Below are 6,000 nucleotides of genomic sequence, written 5' to 3' on the forward strand. Positions count from 1 at the left end.
AAACTCCTATGCAGTCACCAGGAGGTAAAGAAATAGAACATCTAAAGAAATAGAACATCACCAGACCATAAAAGACACCTGCATTCATCCTCCCAATCACAATCTTTCCCAGCCTCCTCCCCACGTAACCACTCTCCTCTTATTGTAATCATTTCTTTGCTTTTATTCATAGTTTTATCAATTAAGTATACGGTTCTCTTTTGCCTGTTTTTTAACTTTCTGTAAATGGAACCATACAATATATACTATTTTGTAGTACTGATTTTTTCCAACTCAACATTATGTTTTTGAGATTCATTCATATTATTGTGTTGTGGCTATAGTTCATTTATTTTTATTGTTTGCATAGTATTCTATTGCATGATTACAATTTATCCATTCATAGACATTTGAATGTTCCACTTTGGGGCTAATGTACACATTATGTTAAACTGCATTTTGACTAATATGAGCATTATATTAAATTGCATTTTCTGATTACTAATAGGGTATTACTTTGGCTATTCGGAATCCCTTTAGTGAAGTGCATATGCAATGTTTTCAGTTTCTTTGTCCATTTTTCTGTGGGATTTGCTGTTTTTCTTACTGAGTTATGGGCATTCATTATGTAGTTTGGATATGAGCTGTCAGGTCTTTTTCCAATTTTTTCATTGTGGCAAAATATACATAATGTAAAATTTACCATCCTAACCACCTTTAAATGTAAAGTCAGTGGTTTTTTTTTTTTTTTTAAATAAAGATTTTATTTATTTATTCATGAGAGAGAGAGAGAGGCAGAGGGAGAAGTAGGCCCCATGCACTGGGAGCCCGATGTGGGATTCGATCCAGGGTCTCCAGGATCGCGCCCCAGGCCAAAGGCAGGCGCCAAACCGCTGCGCCACCCAGGGATCCCCCTTTTTTTTTTTTTTAATGATTTTATCTAAAAAAAAAAAAAATGATTTTATCTATTTATGAGAGAGACAGAGAGAGGCAGAGACATAGGGAGAGAGAGAAGCAGGCTCCTTACAGGGAGCCTGATGCAGGACTCGATCCCAGGACCCTGGGATCATGACCTGAACAAAAGGCAGATGCTCAACCACTTAGCCACCCATGTGCCCCATAAAGTCAGTGGTCTTACATACATTTATAATGTTATGCTTCACCACCATCACCCATCTCCAGAATTCATTTCATCATGTAAAACAAACTCTCTACCCATTTAACAACTCCCCATTGTCCCCTTCCCCCAGCCCCTGGCAATCACCATTCTGCTGTCTCTGTGAATTTGACTATTCTAGAGACCTCGTATGAGTGGAATCATATGATACTTGTCTTTTTGTGACTGGCCTGTTTCACTTAATATCCTTAAGATTCATCCACATTGTAGCAGGTTTCAGAATTTTCTCCCCTTTTAAGTCTGAATAATATTCCATTGCATGGAGAGACTACACTTTGCTTATTCATTCATCTGTCAATGGACATCTAGGTTGCTTCCATGTTTTAGCTGTTGTGAATAATGCCATTGTGAACATGGGTGTACAAATCTCTCTTCAAGACCCTGCTTTTGATTCCTTTTGGGTAGATCTCCAAAAGTGGAATTGCTGGATCATATGGTAACTCCGTTTTTATTTTTTGAGGAATCACCATACTGTTTTCCATCATGGCCACACCATTTCACGTTCCCACCAACATGGCACAAGGGTTCCAATTTCTCCACATCCTTGCCATCACGTGTGTTTTCCAGTTTTTGATAGTAGACATCCTCGTGGCTGTGAAGTGTTATCTCATTATGGTGTTGATACACATTTCTCTGATGAGTAATGACATTTATCATCTTTTCATGTGTGCATTGGCCATTTGTAGGTCTTTGGAAAAATGTCTATTCAAGCCTTTTGTTCATTATTGAATCAGGCTGTTAGGCAAAGAATTTTAAAAGGTCGGTACGGTATGGTCCCTACATTTTGTGGCCCACATCTGGTAGTGGAAAACATCACATAAACAAATAATATATAAATGAGGCAGAAGAGCCACACTGAAGGCTTCTGTTTCTGGTGGACACCAATGTGCTATTGGTGTCCATGGACAAGGGGAAGGGTTTGGCCACTTCTCCTGGATGCATGTGGAAGGAGACTTGCACGTGTCTTAAGCAGCAAGTTTCTAAAGAGTTTCAAAGATTACCAGTGATTCATTCAGGAGCATCACTAATTTAAATTTTATACTCAGGATATATGGTTGGTAACTTTATTTCTTATAAGGAAGCCCCCAAACCTTTGCTTTTTAAAAGACTCAAGCAGCTTTCTCAACAAGCCACATCTGTTTCTGCTGTGAGTTTTCATCTTAGGTTGTCACTTAGAGGTATAATCAATTTAGACATTGCAGTTTGCTCAGCGAGCAGAGTCTGTGATGTCTTAACTAAGCACAGAACAGGACTGCCATGCCTCTCTCTAATAAGTGAGATTCCCTGGAATGAAGTGGGAATACAGTTTTATTCTAAGGAATTGCTGCAAAGGAGAAAACCTGTACTTACTACAGTTGCATTTGTGGATTATGGTTGGATTCTCAACTCGTTGATGAAAATGGAGAGTCTTGAATAGTGTTATTGCAAATAAACTAGATTGCATCTGAATGGAATATTTGGATGATAATGGGCTGGTTTCAGGAGAATACCCCCTTGGAAAAAAGGGTAGAGCTAAGTACCATTAGAGATGTTTCATGGAACCCATCAGCCAATGCATCCTTCCCCTAAAGGACTTTCTACACTCTGAATGCAATCCTTTGCAGAATAATTCCTATGTAAACGGGAGGGAGAAAGGGGGGTGTTGGGGGACTGGTGCTAACAATGAATGATTTAGACAGCTATGAATGTGCCAGTGTATTGGGGTAGCACTAGGTTTTTTCGACAAAGAGCTATTTTTCTTCTTATTGGGAAGAATTGGATTGCAGGTTCAAAAGAAAGAGTTGCCAACTTGACCTGTGGTCACTCAGATTAGAACATTCCTGGGGTTTTGATAGAAGAGTACCTGTAATTAGGAAGCCAGATTTATGGCCACAGGCAAAGAGAAAGAAAGCCCGTGTCTACGGTATTCCAGGTTATTAGGGTAGTTATACTTTTTGGAAGTCCTTCTAGAAAAGTCTCATATAAATCACTTCCAAGCTTCTCACATCTGCACCTGTGTCTTCTTCACCTTCCCATCTGTGATGGTGGAGGGTCCAAAAAAAAAAAAAAATTACTTTCAAGCTTCCTTTGGATTCTGATATCTTGGTGACCCAAACATTACCTTCTCTCCCTTTCCTCAAGACTAGAGACATGTCACAAACTAACAATCACCAGTTGCCTTTCCATTAATTGCACAGAGAACTAAGAACCCAAGGCATGTAAGAACCGGGATAAACCCAGAGCAATTAATTTCCTAGCAATCCCCACATTAGGGATACAACAGGAGTGGATTTGGGATCAACAGAGTGGTCTTAACTACTCCTGTGTTTTCTGGCCATGTGATCATGGGTGATTCCCTTACATCTCTGAGCTTCAATTTCTTCCTTTCATGTTGTTTTTTATAAGAATTACTGGTATGAAAGATGTTACCTGTGAGAAAACTTTGTAAAAGTGTCATTTAAATAATTGTTCTTAATCTAAGGATGTTTGTATCTAAACCTTCCAGAGAAGACTTTCCTTCATAAATTTACTCAACTGAATGTGTAGGTAGTAACCAGAACTTTAATAAAAGTTCCCGTAAGTTTTAATAATTGTTAAATGTTATGATTCTCCCACTTCCCCTACCCCCACCAAAAGAAAAAAAAAACTTTAAAAGTTTTCTAAACAATCACATTTCTCAAAGACAAGCAAACCAGAGATGTAGAATCTTTTCCCATTTATGATTCATCCAAACCGAGTTAAAGGGTGTTTACTTTAGAGAAAAGAAACTCACACACTGAAACGCCTTTTTATTACTGGTAACTCCCAAGTCATTTATCAGACTTTCATTGTGTGGAGTTATGCTTCAGGAATTTAGGACTCAAATTCATATTCATGCAATACACCATGAGATTACACAATTTTAATGTCTTCGAGGTTTTCTATTTTTAATTATTATTCAAACACTAGCAATGACAGAATTGGGACTCCCCCTCTCTTCTAGTCAGAGGTTAGCAATTTAGTAACATCTCCCAGAATGTTTTTTTCTATACATATATTACCAGATATATAATATTCTAAAAAATAATAATATATATACACTGGTATTTCTTGATTTAATGTAACACATTATGTGGCTCCCTATTGTGGAAGATAAGGAATTCCATCCTCCTATTTTGGTACTTTCTTTGTATTGTTGCTTCTTCTATTTGTACTTTAAAAGTTTTTTGAGGGATCCCTGGGTGGCGCAGCGGTTTGGCGCCTGCCTTTGGGCCAGGGCGTGATCCTGGAGACCCGGGATCGAATCCCACGTCGGGCTCCCGGTGCATGGAGCCTGCTTCTCCCTCTGCCTGTGTCTCTGTGTCTGTCTCTCTCTCTCTGTGACTATCATAAAATTTTTAAAAATTAAGAAAAAATAAAAAAATAAAAGTTTTTTGAGCTCATGTTTACTCTCCATCAGCCCATAACTCATGATCCTCTCCATGTTAGATGAAGATATCAATACTCCTACCTTCTCTTTTACTTGTCCTCTATACTCCCACCTTCATATTTATCAGCTGAACCCTGACAATGTCAAGGAGGACAACATTCACATTCTTTTCTGCAAGCAGAGTTGACTTTCCTGTTTTGTCTGCTGGTTCCCTGAGTTGGTTGTTGCAGAATCAAAATTAAAATCCTACCACATTTTGGTTTGTTTCCTGTTTAGCCATGAGTTTCTTACATAATTTTTTACCTGTTATTTCTAATTGCCTTACTTTCTTCTTATTGATGGAAGAGATTTAGGTTTTCTTCATCACGTCATTAACATGACCTGGCTTCTTAGTCATTCTGTTACTCAGGTCTATCTCATTCCTCTTGTTGAAAACATTCTATCTGGAGCTGCCTTGCTGTTCTAATAAGGAACAAATAGCTTTCCAGCTTCACTGTACAACTGTTATCCTGGGATTACTTTTCAATGGACTTCTGAGTTGATTCTGTTATTTCTTGTATCTTATGTTTTTCTTTTTGGTGATGGTGGAGGGTGGAGTGAGTTGTTTTCATTCTTTTTTGATGGTGTACATTCTCAAGCAGCTTACCTAGAAAGTATTTAGAATGTATAACCCTCCTGAATTTATATCTGAAAATACCATTGTGCCTTATATGACTATAGAATTCTCAGTTGTAATTTTCCCTCAGAATTTTCAAGGTTTTGTTCCATTATATTCTACCATTCAGTGTCCCCAGAGAGAAATCTGATGTTAGTCTTATTTGCTCTTCTGTACATAACATTGTTTCTCTCTGGAAATTTTTTGGATCTTCTATTTATTCTTGGTGTTCTGAAATTTCACAACATTGAATGTAGATTATCATCTTTTTCTCATTTATTTATCTTGGCATTCCAAGTGAGTCCTTCAATTCTGTTTTTTTTTTTTTTTTTTTAAGATTTGAGAGAGAATACATAAGAGAAATCATGAGCAAGAGGGGAGGAGTAGAGGGAGGAACAGACTCCCCATTGAGGAGGGAGTCCAATGCAGGACTCAATCCCAGGACTCTGGGATCATGACCTGAGCTGAAGGCAGAGGATTAAATGACTGAGCCACCCAGGCACCCGAGATTCCTTCAATTGATAAGTTTTCTTTTATTATTTCTTTGATAATGTCCTTCCCTGTGTTTTCTCATTCAATTTTTTAATTTTTAAATTTTTTTTGGAACTCCAGCTATTCATATGGCAGGCTCCTGAATTAATTCTCTCTCATTTTTCTCTCTCAACTTTTTCATCTCCATTTCTTTCTGGTCTATAGCCTGAAATCTTTCCTTACATTTATCTTCAACCCTTCCCTTGAATTTTGTCCTGATAATTATTTAATCTGAGGTGGTTCCTGTCCCATAGAATCTTCTTGTTTAAT

The sequence above is a fragment of the Canis lupus genome, chromosome 8, assembly GCF_048164855.1.
Source record: "Canis lupus baileyi chromosome 8, mCanLup2.hap1, whole genome shotgun sequence".
NCBI lineage: Eukaryota > Metazoa > Chordata > Mammalia > Carnivora > Canidae > Canis > Canis lupus.